The following is a 15,334-nucleotide window of genomic DNA, read 5'->3' on the forward strand; positions in this document are numbered from 1 at the left end:
ATTTGACACCTTTCAGTTCGGAGCGTCCGACCAAAATGTCACCCGCCGGGATCTAATTACATCTATTTGCCCCTCTCATCACTGAAACACACGGAGAACTCAGTCGTCACGCTATACCTGGTCGGTCACATCTAGCCACCAAGAGAGAACCACTACATCAACTTCACTATGCACAAAGGCCTTGCCATTTAACATGGAAGCAGGATGTTAAAGCGATTTACCAAAAAAAACCAAGAAAAAACAGAGCATAATCTTCTATATAAAGTTGTTGTGATGGGACGCTAAAACAAATTCGTAATGTAATAATTTCAAGTCCTTATTTTTGCAACCTAAATGGAAAGAGGACTGAGAGTGCAAATACACACAAAGAATGACAAGTTAGTGTTACATGCAAAATATGTAGATTGTGGCATACAATCCTCAGCATACAACTTTACGTGAGGACAAAATGGGGTATTTTTGTTTTCTTTGCGATAATTCTTGTTTATAATTTCACAGTTTTTGGCTTGATTTCAGTCATGACGTGCATGTCCCTTTCATTTTACCAAAATATTGAGAAGACTGTTATGTAGCGGGAAAACAAGGGTTTAAAATGAGGATAACAATACAATAAGTGAATAAAGACGGTTTATCGGATGAATAGAGAGAGAGGAAAAGTGAGAGAGAATAAATATGTTTACTGACATGTCAATGAACATAATTCTCTATCAATGGCAATATTGTAATGGATTGGCAATGTTGACTTCACAATATAAATCTTAATCTATATAGTATAAACAAATCAGAATTGCATATGATAAATTCTTAAATGAGTTGGAAATAATATGAAAATGGACGTGGACAAGATTCACGTATACTCTAATTTGCCGTTTCATTTTAAAGGGAGTGTATATCTATGCCAAAGTATAGAACGTATTAACATTTCTATCTTGTTTCTGTACTGAGTTATATATTTTTTTTAATCTTTATGTGTATATGTATATTATCATTATCGTCTGTGTAGTATGTGTTTGTTCTATCCACGGCCTCTTTGTAATCCAGCATTAAAAGATGAATATGGACTTTACCGTAAAAAAAATAAATCAAATCACTACAAAAAGATGAATGAGCGTAGACTTACATTTGCACATATTTTCCATATTGAAAAATGTAACATAAAACGATTGGTAGGAATTGTTATTAGTACTCGAAATTTTGTTTCACTAAATAATTAATAAGCATGTCATGAAAAAATAATTGATATGCATTACACACTTAATTCAGAAAACCCAAACTGAAGTAACTGTCTTAACTAAAGATGTATCGATTAATGACAAACACACCCTTTTACTTTGTTTGATTCTCTAAAGTGACCCTTTTACACGGAAATAAAAAGGGATTTAATATAAAGAAGTTGACTGATTTAAGATTCTTGTCATTTGCAAAATTTCATCAAAATCTGTTCAAGTTTTATCACTTTAGTTTATAACTACCAATAGTTAGTAAAAAAAAAGAAAAGAAAGATAAATGTAATTGAATCTTGAAATGTTTGACATGCAGTGTATGTAATATGAAAAATATGAAAACAAACGAAAGTGATTGAAGGCGAATTAGAAGTGATCTAATCAGGATAGTGAAATTGGTCTTTGTTTCACAGCCTTGATGTCATTTTCAACTGTTTGAAGAGCATTCCCTGGAATAACACTGTATTATTTTTAATGAATACCATTATTTTCAAGATGATAGCCTAGTAGAGTCGTTAGCTAATTAGCCTGATTGTCCGAGCATGTGACGTATTCTATATGGTCCATTACTGCTTACTGACACGCGGTTGTTACACAAAAACGGTCTGGTTATTCTTGCTGTAAAGTTAGTCCGGAATGATAATAAAGCATCAATGCCTCAATGCTCGGATGAGTTCGGAATATAGTGATGCTAAATTATATGGTCTGGGAACCACAGTCTTCATTACTTTGGGGAAAATGTGTGTTTTGTTTTGGTTTTGCCTGGGACGATATGAGGGAGTTTTCGCAACTACTACGCAGGCACTTTGAGGAACGCAGAGAATCTCTTGTCAAAAGCCCTTCATGACAAAGTAGTCTTTGTCAAAAATCGGTGAATCAAAACAGCAGTTTGGTCCTGGACTCAGGACAAACGATGCATTTGCAATTTATCGTCAGCTCCAAATCTTAGGACGGTCTGCTGTCCCGGTTCATCCGATCTTCGACACTGACCTCTAAGCTGCCGTTCATTGCGATTTGTCTAGTATTTTTAATAGATTTTCAACGTTTCAGAAATATAGTCTGCGTAATGCTTGCGAAAAACTCGCTATTGTGTCTAAACCCTTACCCTGCTAAGGCAGCTCTAGTGTTCTTCGTGGCAGCGCCCCCCCCCCCCCCCCATCACCCAAAATACGCATAGACATAATGGCCCGAATTCACAAAGGTGGACTAAAGTTATACCCGGGGTATAAAACGCGTCATTTGACGTCATTTTAATCCATGGACTAAAGTTAGCACCTAGGGGCTAACTTTTGCGATTCACAAAGGTCGACTAAAGTTATACCGGGGTATAAAACGCGTCATTTGACGTCACGACTTAGTCAGCTCTTTGGGGTGGACTAAATCGGTGGGTTAAAGTTAGTCCACTGTTTTAACCAATCAGAGAGCAGCATTTCGATTGCGGAAAAGTTTGCTGCAAGAAACAAGTTTTTTGGACAGAGACGAGATTCGGTGTGATCGGCTTATCTAAAGCTTCATATTTCACGACTTCGACCGAGATTGTAAGTAAATTACATAATTTTTGGAGCTTAAATCATGACGGAGCCTTCAGTTCCATCTGTAACTATTATTGATAGCTTTAACTTTCCAAAAGGTATACTCGAAAACTTGAAATGGTATCTGAATCATTGTTATCGTCGCGTCTCTAAGCTGCTCAGTCCCAGCCATGTACTTTTGTGTGCGTTCATATCTATGAGCATTGCAGTGCGAGACGCAATTAGCGTACACTACACAGCCGCCCACAGGCCAGGTAGGCGTGATTGAAAGGTCGATACTAGTATTTGCTAGTTATGTCAGGCAGTGAGTGATTTTCGATTTCGTGTGATTTTCATGGAATTTTTGTTGTCTACGATACCCCTGCCACTCCTCCTGGCCCTGCCAACACAGCTACTGTGCATCTAATTTTGTCTGAGACTGAAGCAAGGCCAAGGGCAAGGCAAGTCCAGGAGAGCAGCAATACAAATAAGTTTTTTTTTAAACACTACAATACAGAGCCGGTCTAACTTAGACATTCTACTCTGGGCTGGCTTTGTCTTGGCTTGGATAGATGGTCAAGCTATGAAGCTTACCTGGTAGCCATGTTAGAGTTAGTCCTACAACATCGTTGGAGTAAAAAAAATATTTTAATAAGGGTCAACTCTAACTTAAGGCTAAGCCCTGATTAAATTATTTTTTGAAAAAATATTTAAGAAAGATTGGGTTCCACTCACCGCTGTTTACTCCAACAGCTATAAATGAGCTGATTTTACTTTTACTAAAACTAAGTTTTACTGACCTTCGGCATTGCATTTGCGATCACTTATAGATTTACGGTGTCGTCAAAACATTAAAAAATAATGGAAATCCTAGGCCTAATTGATTATTTGAGTAGATCTAACTGAGGTCTAACTTTGAAAATTCTCTCTTTTGGGGGTTATTATAAACTCTACCCCACCCTCTTTGTTTCAAGTATTTTTTTTTCACAAGGAGTCCCAATGTTATATTCACATGAGACCACAGACAAGTGCATTTGATCTTCAGTCCTCTACATTTGTAGTAGACCGATAAATAGGTTTATTTCTGTCAGGGATATGCTCCCCTGAGATTTCATGTGGCTCCGCAGCATCCCGTCCCACCAAAAAAAAATCAGAAAATGTTGAACGACTCCTCTGAAACAGCGGATTTTATCAATCTACATTTGTAGCTGCTTTATTATTTTTTTCTTTGATATACCCTGACATTGTAGTATGATTGATGAATAAATATTTTTTTCATTATTTTTTTTCTTCCATATCAGCAACAGACCATACATACTCGGCAGATTGTGCTCAATCAAGACAAAGCAAACATGGCTCACAATTTTGAACTGCTGTGCCGTCTTGCAAGAGAGTGAGGTATGCCTTATCAATTCATATTTAAAAAAAATTAAATGTCATTAAAATGGCCTTTTTTAATAAAATATTATTTCTGGGATTTGAATTCATCATGTAATTGTAAATGTATCATGTGACATGTATGTTACTTTTTCATTCTTGTCATAGTAATTGACAAAAAAGAAGAGGGGGGGGGGACCTTGCTTGTGTGTTATTAACATATATATTTGTCTACTGGTCACTAGGCTTGTTGATCTCCAATTAATCCTGACATTTTGTTGAATATTTATTTAAAAGAGAGAAAGAAAGCATTGTCAGTTTGATGAATGCCGGGGGGGGGGGGGTTAGAAAAAAAGGTTTAATGAGACTTTGATGAAGATTCATGAAAATATGTTATTCGAAAGTCACTCGCAAGCAATAACCTCTATTTGTGTAAACAAAGTTCCATAAAATTAGTGCCTTGCCTTCATTATTAAAGCCAATTGAAAGTGATTCAGTAAATCAGTTTTCATAGAAGCATCTCTATGACGTGCGTGGTTTGATCAATGATGATGATCAGCAACAATTGGCAGGTTTTTTTTCTTCACTTTTACAAGTAGGTAAATAGAAAAGCTACTCATGTCAATTAGAATTTTTATCCTATCTTTTTTTAAGGATTTCTGTATAATCTTTCACATTCTGTTCCTCATTTTAAACACTTTTGAATTAAATGAAATTCAAAGAGTAAATTGCCCATTCATGGTGACTCTTAAACACAATCTTTTAACTTCCATGCAGATTCAGCAACACATAGAAAGACCACAGCATTGATTAAGAGACAGGAAGAATCCATTTGAATACTACGAGGATGAACCTCTCAGAGTGGGGTACCAACAGAGAGAACCACACATTGCCTGTCATGTTACAGGTTTTGACAGGACTTTGTTTTATGTCATTGGTGAGTTTTCATGTGCGAACTGTAAAGCAGAGGGTAATTGGGGGGGTCAAATTATGTTCTATGAAAGTGATTTTCCAGGCAAAAAATTATGAGATTTTGATAAAGAACAATTCGACTAGCAAAAACCATCAATATTGGATGGAGAATTATGAATTGATTCAGTTTTAAAGTTTTACATAACTTGGGGGAAACAGTTCTGTGTATCTCATATGCAATATTCATATCCCCACTTGTTCTCTAGTGATCTGAAATCATAATCATTATTTTTTTTCCTCCAGGAATGTAAAAATGGGGTTGACTGCTGATTATATATTTAAGATAGTTATTGCGAGTTCAGAATAATGTAAGGATCAAGGATTGGAAGTATCTAGTCATGAAAATTAAGTTTTATGTTTTGCTTAGCATGCAGATTTTCCATTGAGTAATTGTCGCCAGAGCAAATATCATGGAACCCTTGTACATTCATGTGTGGAAAATGTGTGGATGTGACATCATCAGGCTATTTCTTGCATATTCATGAAAACATGCACATGTTTCACAGAAATAATTAATGCAAAACCTAATATTCATTATTAATCATCCAAATTGTATGATTTTTGTTTCTGCTTTCAGCCAGGAGTACTAGTAACCCCTTACAGGGGAGGGGGAGTGTTGGGGGTATTTCACAGAAAGGTTTTTGTCGGAATGAAACATGTAACCCTTTGGGTTGGAAATAGGTGGGGATTTTATTTTTCTCTCATTTTTTACAATGTAGCAACATTTTTTAATACAAATATGTCATATTCAAGTGGGAAATTATCATGAAGGATGATTTATAACCACCCAAAAAGAAATATTGGTATGTCATTTCTGCTTAACAGAGATATTCTCCATTTTGCATGGATTGTTATTGCAGTAGAGTTTTTTTTTAATGAATCGAAGAAAAATCTCTTTAAGCAGTTCCAGTGCATCATAAACATCAGGTCATAACAGAAGCACAATGTTTGCAAACGTAAATGGTAAAGTATCAATTGGCTTTCATATCAATAAACCAATTACATAACATCACTTATCATTCGATAATTAAAGGTACCTTTTAGAAGATGCAAGCAGACGAAGCAACTATATCACAGTCATCCGTGTGCAGAATCATCAAAGATTTTTCTGAGGCAATAGCAAGGAGTAACAGTCAATGAAGTTTCCGATGACGAGAAATTCAAACCACCCAGCGACAATTTGATGATTGCTACAGGTTTCCAAGAGTCATAGGTGCTATCGATTGGGGCCAATCCAGGCCATGTCTGCATCAGGAGTCCTGATGGGGAACAAGCCCTGTACTTAGCAGGAAGAACAGGTCTTCTGTAAATGTATAGGTTGGTATACTCACTCAGTTTTTAATGTGATATTCTCTGTATTCAACACCTACTAGAGGTATGTGCTAATGAAGAAAAAATATATTGGCCCCTACTACATACTGTCTTTTATCAAGTTTCAATCTTGTTGTTGGTCAAATTTTCTTGTAATTTTATACTCTTAATATGTGAAATAAGACAATTTTAAAGATTTCACTGAAGAAAAAAATATAGATAATCTGCTACCTTTCCTATTGCAGGAGAAATGAAAAATAGAAGAAAAAATGCATTTTGCTTATTCAGGTAAAGGAGGTATTAATTTCTTGATCAATGAAGATATATTTGCAGAAAGAATACCGAAGAGCAAATTTTCTAATATTCATTTTGTTTTGATCCTTATTGCAGGTATCCGTTGCTCCCCTCTTTGATGAATTCCTGCCTGCATTCTGTTGTCAATAGAAAAGGACGGTGTGCTACGGGTATAAGCATTCCATTGGATTATCTGTGCATGAAGGTGGACACTTGTGATAAAAAATGGTAGCTTGGTTGTAGTGGCGTACCTAGGATTTTCCACAGGGAGGGCAAAACCGTTCGGCCGAAAAATTTTACAAGTAAAAAAAAAAAAGGTCTTCAATCACAAATAAAGGATTTCGTACCAGAAAAAAAATTGACAAGCAAAAAAAAAAGGTGTTCAAGCTCGTCAGGGGGGCAGGTATACGTCCTTTGCATGGGTTGTGGCTCGTCAGGGGGGGGGGGGGGGGCAGAGTGCCCCCCCCCCTTAGGTACGCTAGTGCTTGGTTGATAGGATGTATTCATGCATTCCGATTTATCATTAGTGATCAAATGACCATCTTGCTTTTTAAAAACCCAAGTTCACAACATTTTTCTTGTTTGATAAAAGGTTTGGGACGTGAATTCCAGGATATAAATGACACATATGATGGGCTAATGTATAAGCAGGGACATGAGAGGTATAAGCAACATTTTTTTCATGCTTAATTAAGTTTGGCATGAGATGGACTTGGTCTTTCTTATGATTCAAGTCTATTTTATACCAATTTTGTTTTAATCAACAATCAATGTTTTAAGTCTCATGATTTCAATTTCAAAACCTCTTTGTTAATTAAATATTCATTTTTCCTTAGCATTTGCATCTTCTTAATTTATCAAATTTAAATTATAAGATATCATTTTTGCTGAATATCCTTTTTTTCACCTATTTTCATAGGCCCTAAGATACATTTCTGTAGTAAGCACTATAAATACATTGCAAGCTATTATCATTTGTTTGATATTACTATTTTATAGAATCATCTTTTAATTTCTTTCAGAAAGATATTTGACAAATTACTTGTGATATCCATGCTTTAGCTGTAGAGTTTAAAATCTTCATTAAACTTTATTTAATCCGTTGTTTATCTATTTTCATTCAGAGTTTCTGAAAACGTAAACATATCATTTGTATCATTATGTAAAGAATTTCAATCTACCTTAAAAAGTAATGCACTAAATAAACTGCTCTGTCTACTACAAATGTACATATAAGTTTTGATTTTAAAGGTCAAGTCCTCCCCAGAAAAAAATTCGATTTGAATTAATAGAAAAAAAATCAACCGAGCATAATGCTGAGAATTTCATCAAAATCCGCGTCGGTTGTAAAATAGGAACGTTATGAAATTTTCAAGTTTGGCTTATTTTTCACAACACAGTTATATGCACAGATCAGTGACATGCAAATGAGACAGTCAATGATGTCCACATGTTCGGGGGGGGGGGGACTAATCTTGGTTTCACTTGACAATGAAGAGAAAATTTGAATATTTCATCTAGTAGAATAAAAAGAAATAGTTTGCGTGCCGACTGGGATGTACGTATAAGTGTGTGGTCAAGCAAAACTTTAAAAATGTCATAATTTAATATCTTTACATCAGATTTTGATGAAATTTTCAGTGTTACGCTTGTTGGGTTTTTCTCTTTTTATTCAAATCAACTTTGTGGGGGTGGACTTGTCCTTTTATATCGTTTTCAAGTAATTGTGTCAGGAGAAAACAAAAATGAAATTCTTTTATCAATTCTGTCCATATGCTGCATGGTTCCTCGTTCTTGCGGGAGGCAAAAAATAAATTTATATAAGAAAGACTTATTTTATTTACTTTCAGATAAAAATTGTGCTAAGGAGAGATTAAGGTTATGTGTAAGGCAGGGGTGGTGGTAATGGTATGTTGGTTAAGGTTGTGTATGAAGAAAGTCAAGTGATTGCTTGCTTGTGCAGGAGGATATACTTCAAGGAACTTGTTGTAGGGTATAATGCACAATTATTATAATATAATTTAATTGAGAGAAAAGTATTTGGCACGTTAAGATGCACAATAATGTACATGTGATTGAAGCAAATGAGAAATGAAAGGAGTACAGGTAGCTACATGTGTCAATGAGAGAATGGCCAGTGGTGTTATAGCATAAATCTTTGTTTAAAAGTTATTTTATTTTAGGAAATTTAGTCCGTTCAGTTTGAAAGTATAGAGGGAGGACCATGGACCACTGACCATGGAAAAAAGTCCCCCCCCCCAAAAAAAAAAAAAAAAAAAAAAAAAAATTATAACCAAGGAAAAAAAAGAAAGGTGAAGCACATTTTTTCTGAATATTATGTCAAATCTATCACAAAATTGGATATTTGATACTAAAATTTTGGATATTTTTCCTTGCTCGCAATTTTTTATTTTACCCGATACGCCATATATTTAGCCCCCTCAAAATTTTGGGCTTAATACGTACGCCACTGATATTTCCCCAATTTCAAATATATTATTATGATTGGGTGGAATACCCTTTGCACTTATCCAGGGTTGATAAGTCTTTATTTTTCTGATAAGGAAATTGTGTTTCCTTTAAGGAAAAAAATACTGCAAGCATGGTGAATAGCTTGACCCCCCCCCCCTCCAAAGCAAACTGGAGTATATAGGTTAAGGTTGGGAATAATGCGATTGCAAGAGTGACCAGTGAGTGTGGAGGAGCTACTAATGAGTATCTCAGCTCCTTTTAGAGATGTTGGTAGAACTGACGTATAGAATAGGGAGGGGGGGGGGGGCTTGGGGCTCTTGCCCCCCCCAAAAAAAAAAAAAAAAAAAAAAATTCACGACCAAGAAAAAGATAAAAGAAATGGGGGTATATTATATTTTTTTGATATTATGTGAAAATCTAACACAAACTAGGATTTTAATGTCAATTTAAAAAAAATTTGCTCGCTTAATTTTTTTTTTAAATCAATTTATCGAGATACACCATATAAAAAGACAAGAATAAATAAATGAATTGAAAATATTACTTCGAATGGGAAAGTCAATTCTGAGGGAAAGGAAAAGAGGCACGCTTGTGGACGAGAGATCAGATCAAGGTCATGTCGCTTCGCCCCGGCCCCACGCGACGCTGGCCCCACCATTTACCAAGTCCAAGTACATAACCGGTACCCAAACAAAGATTCAATTCCATATTTCCATTTTCTATCAAAGCTAGCTCCGGGCAAAGTTCCACCGGACTTCGATAAGGTAGGTAGGAACTAGGATTATACAATCAGATTGGTTATGATTTAATTCAAACAAATGTGCACTTGATCTAGATGTAATTTGGCGTGTAACGTTAGATTTATTTTTCCGTAGATCTAAGTAATTTTCTCAGGCCTAAAACGCAGTTACGGCACGCTATTATAGGCCTAGATCCACGTCCAACTGCACTGTAATACGATGGCGATCGATCTGGACTTCATATTAGACCAAAAAGGCAAAAAAAAAAAAAACTTTGGTCTCTGTCATTGTTCCGCTGGACTCCGTTGCCTCCACTAACCAATTGAGAAATAAGAAATTGAAAAAAAATGTGTAAAACCCCCTCGAAAAAGCCGGCTGCTGCAGCTGTCTAAAAAGGTTAAAACTTCATCACGTTGCCAACGTCGTTGCAGTGCACCTACGTACCGCACGGTATCGTACATTGACGGAGTTTGAACTTCTCGATACGGTACGATGCTGCAGGCGCAGTCGAGCTAGCTCGCACGCAGGCAGCGCTAACGTTAGTCCGAACCTAAGTTGGTAAATATTAACAAATAAGTAATGACAATGTTCGTTGTCAACACCTCATTGCTAAGAAATTCAAGTTCATGCTGCTGATACATGCTTTTGGGGTTGAGTTCTGCTTCCTAACTCATGTGATGCAATGGCGACATTTCATATGGCCCTAGCAGACGAAACTCTCAAATACGGCACTGAGCATGCTCAGTACTGCTTTATTACACTGAGCATGCTCAGTGCAGTGTTATAATAGTATGCTAGCTTCAGTCCATGATTTAATCCATGGACTAAAGTTATCACCGGGGTATAACTCAGCCGTGGACTAACTTTAGCACCGGGTGCTAAAGTTAGTCCATGGATTAGTTAGTCCACCGTTTGTGAATAGCGCGGTGGACTAACTTTATACCCCGGTATTAGTTAACCCCCGACTAAATTTAACCCCGGTATAACTTTAGTCGACCTTTGTGAATTCGGGCCAATGTACCATTTCATATTGTGCTTATTCATGGAAGCGTTGTGCTGTAGCGTTTCTGACTCTCGCCTTGAAATCAAAGGGTCGTGTGTTCGAATCCCACCATGGACTATCGTCCTTTCGCAAGGCGTCAATCCACAATTTGCCACTCTCCACCCAGGTGTTAAATGGGTACCCGGTATGATGCGAAAGCCTATGTAGTATGCCTAGCAATTGAGTCTTGGAACTCTTGTTGGAATGCTCCCCAGGGAGTGGAGAAGGTGCATACACTGTATGCGGTCATGTAAGGATCCGATGACCGTGATATCTGTATAAGAGCTCACAGACGTCGTTCCGATGTATTAAGCACTATATAAAAGCGGATTATTACTATTATTAATATTCATACATCTTCAATAATTACATGGACGAATATTTGGTAGGAAAATATGAGTTACAGTATTTAACATAAGTGAGTTAATGCATGGTATGCAGATAACTAAATATAGGTTTAACCATAGTCTTGGGTTCATAATGTCTTCCATATTCGTAAAATGGATGAGCTTAAGAAGTCACTCTGAAATTATTAAAATACAATGTCCAATAAAAGGTAAATTTTATTTTGTACACTAACTCCTCAAAAAAAATACAACGGGTGTACATTGTATAGAGGTACGTAAAAATCAATGAATATTTGAGAGGTCACTCTCAAAAGTTGAGTGTCCGTCGGCTGTTGCTTTAAAATAAGTGAGTTTGAAAGGTCACTAAAATTAGTGACTTAAGAATTCACTCTAGAATACAAAGTGAGCTTGAGAGGCCGCTCAAAAATGAATGAGTTTGAGAAGTCATGACTTAGTTTGAGAGATCAATTACATGAGTGAGTTTGAGACATAACTCTCAGAGGAGTGCGAGAGAGAGGTTACATGAAACTTTTAAGGAATCACGCCTATGAGATTAATGCAAAATTAATGAGCTTGAGAGGTCAATGTAAAATGATTAAAATACAATGTCCACTAGAATTTTTTTTTTAATTCTATATTAACTCCTCAAAGAAAAAAGACTAAAGTGAATATATTTTTAAGTCATCGGTATAAATGCAGCGTACAATTTCAAGGATTTTCATTATATTGACATTATTTATCTCCTTTAATAGATTTTATTGCATCACTCTATTGTAGAAGTCACTCAAATATTATTGAAACATGAAACAAAACTATTATAACGTGTTTAACTCGATGGGGATCATTATTTTCATGGAAATTCAAATTGTATCACCTAAAGAAAAATAAATAGAATACGTTAAAGACGAAAAAATATCGTGTAACATCAGTTTTAACGTAGACTTAATGGCGTTCATTTTAATTGAATAACGCTTAGATCGTATAATATTGTAGATACTAACAATGAATATATTGATGGCGTTCTTTTCGTGGAAATTTCAATTACGCCAGTGAATGTACTGTATATCGCCTTCTTCAGGAGGGGGGGGGGGGATTGTTCCATAAAACGGTTGATAAGTTATGCACAACTCCATGCACAACTTGAGTATGTTCCTGGACGCGATAGTAGATTCACAATAATTTTCACTCCTATCAGCTTCAGTTGAAATCCGATCGTTTTTAGTTAATAGCGAGTTTTCGCATTTGCAGCGGGGACGAAAAACAGTTAATCTAATGAAAATGCCTGCAAAATCGAAATGGACAGCTTAGAGGTCTTTGTCGAAAGTTGGTGAACCGGGCCAGCAGACCGTCCTAAGATTCGGAGCTTAAGCTGTAAAGACTCCGGTGTTGATTTAACACCAGTCTGGAATCTATATATGTCCACACCAGAGAAGTGTTAAACAACACCAGTTTGGTTTTGGTCTAACATCAGATTATCCAGATAGGTGTTTATACAACACCAATAGTATCAAAACATCATCGGTTTGATTCCAAACTGGTGTTGTTTCAATACTTCTCTGGTGTGGACATATACAGATTCCGGTCTGGTGTTAAATCAACACCGGAGTTTTTTCAGTGTACGACAAATTACAAATATGTCGTTTGTCAAGATTCCAGGGCTCCGTCTTACAAAGAGTTATGATTGATCCAATCAATCGTAACTATATGGAAATCCATCAGTGTCATAATTTTTTCTACAGGAAATTTGCAAAATGTCCTTTGTAAACAAAGGAGAACGCACCAAATTGTCAAGTAATCAATGAATTTATGGATATACATTCGTCTGTAGAGAAATTTTCAATCAAACATGCATTTCATAATTATGTTGACTTTGCTGGCCGTCCATAGTTGCGATTGATCGGATCAATCACTTTGTAAGACGGACCCCAGGGCGACACTTCTGGTTTGGTTCACCGATTTTCGACAAAGGCTGCTTTGTCATGAAGGGCTTTTGACAATAAATTTTCGACGTTCCAGAAAGCGTGCGTATAGTGGTTGCAAAAAACCCATATAACCATCATCCAAAAGCAAACATTAACATCGGTGAAAATGTTAATTGGGTATCGCTATCAGGGGTTATAGAAAATTCAATCGTAAGCAACTAGCAGGGACACACTGAGATATCAAATTTAACAAAAGTACATGTTAATTGTCCTTAAATATGTACAGTCTTTCGTATAAACTTGCGAACAATTTTATGAAATATATATCCTGTACATGTCAAACTTTCATCGATATTACCGACTTTTATTTTGACCATAAGCCATACAGAAAGAAAAGGTCAATGTATTATTCATATCACACAACAAGGGGGATGATGCATTTGTTACCATTCCAAACGTGACTGCAATCTGTCAAACTTTCTTGTGTTTAAACGTTGTCTTTATACAAAAAACTGACTTTATTCCGAGAAAAGGAATAAAAAGGCCAGTTATCTGCTTTTAATATTGGCCTATATTATGTTTACAAGACTGGAGCAATCTACCGACCATCGCTTAACTCCTTCTTTTTTTTAAATAAAAACAATACCCTACTTATTTAGACGTTTAATGATCTATATTGTCCTAACCCCCTCCACCGTTCTATGCTTTGGTTCTATGTATCTTTCTCTCTAACGTTTAGAAGAATTGTAGTTCATGAGGACCCCTGGTTTTTCTTCAATAAGTTTAAAATGCTTCATATATACATTTCATGATCACAGTTATTATATCCAGTTCCTGATACACGACGAACATATGAATTATAATAACCTTTATCGCTTAATAAATTGTTATACTGTTTATTAGAATTGGTATTGTCTATTGTAATAACAAAATTTGATTTTGTACATAATATTCTTGATCACAATACGAACATAACTCCACGTTGCACATTACCATAACTATTTTTAACGAATTTGTTTTGAAAAAAACAACAACAACAATTTGATGACAATTATGCTGTAAAGAGCTACCACATGATACTTGTTTTCTATATAGAGTAGAAACAAAAGCAAATGATTGATAACACTTTCTGATATATTTCTTGTTATTTAACATGATATGTTATTTAACACTTTCTGATATATTTCTTGTTATTTAACATGACATGTTATTTAACATGATACTTGTTTTCTATATAGAGTAGAAACAAAAGCAAATGATTGATAACACTTTCTGATATATTTCTTGTTATTTAGCTTCAAATATGCTATGTTTCATCATAAAGAGAGACCATCACTATGATATTTGAACAGAAAAACATAAAGAATGATAGTAATTGCCAAGTTATTAAAAACTAAGTTGTTGGTAGTGATTCATTTTCACAGGGTTTTTTTGTCTTAGCTTTAACATGTACATTCCTTTTTTTTGGTTTAATTTCCCCTATCCATCCTCGCGCAATTTTACTTTATCGAACTTAAAATTATTGTTCTTTTTAATTATTTATTCTCCTTCTCTTTGTTCATTTTTTTTTTCATTTTGATGCAATTTTTTTTCCGGCAAAATATATTTATAACCCACATAGTACTTGCTGCAAAACAGCTAAGAAACGATTTCTCCTTTTTCAATTATTGATCCTCAATACTGTATTCAACATTATTTTAGGAACGATATTTGGATGATAATAAATAAAAGCAATCACATTATCAAACAATCTGACAATCGAAAGCGTGTATCTACCCACTAGTGCACCATAAAATTGGAGGTTTATTTCGCGAATGACATCGCACTTTAATCGATAGGCGTGGAAAACGATGTCAAATATATTAAGACTCATTTAGGATTATGTTCCACTATATGACGAATTTTATTACACGCTTCATTGGTCATATCAAAACGATTTTTAAATATTATTAAACGTCTCTTTTGGAAGAGGCACCATTCCGTGTTCAAGGTAACGTTGACGGATAGATGAACATTTTTCGTCTATACTGCTCCTGATAATACTTTCTTGGATGTGCTTGGTATTTTCTTTTTTCAAACGCATCTTCACCCCTCGGTCAAACCCAATGGGTTAATTCCCAATG

At 35.5% G+C, this 15,334-nt stretch overlaps 1 long non-coding RNA gene across 1 annotated transcript; it reads left to right on the plus strand.

The window, feature by feature from the left end:
• Positions 1-2,685: 2,685 nt before the first annotated feature.
• On the plus strand, positions 2,686-7,915 carry LOC129264447 (uncharacterized). The gene is made up of 5 exons (XR_010294985.1): positions 2,686-2,761; positions 4,036-4,132; positions 4,889-5,048; positions 6,117-6,400; positions 6,785-7,915. It is a non-coding gene; the product is annotated as an uncharacterized LOC129264447 (long non-coding RNA).
• The last annotated feature ends 7,419 nt before the right edge of the window (positions 7,916-15,334 follow it).

The sequence above is a fragment of the Lytechinus pictus genome, chromosome 10 (genome assembly GCF_037042905.1).
Source record: "Lytechinus pictus isolate F3 Inbred chromosome 10, Lp3.0, whole genome shotgun sequence".
NCBI classification, from domain to species: domain Eukaryota; kingdom Metazoa; phylum Echinodermata; class Echinoidea; order Temnopleuroida; family Toxopneustidae; genus Lytechinus; species Lytechinus pictus.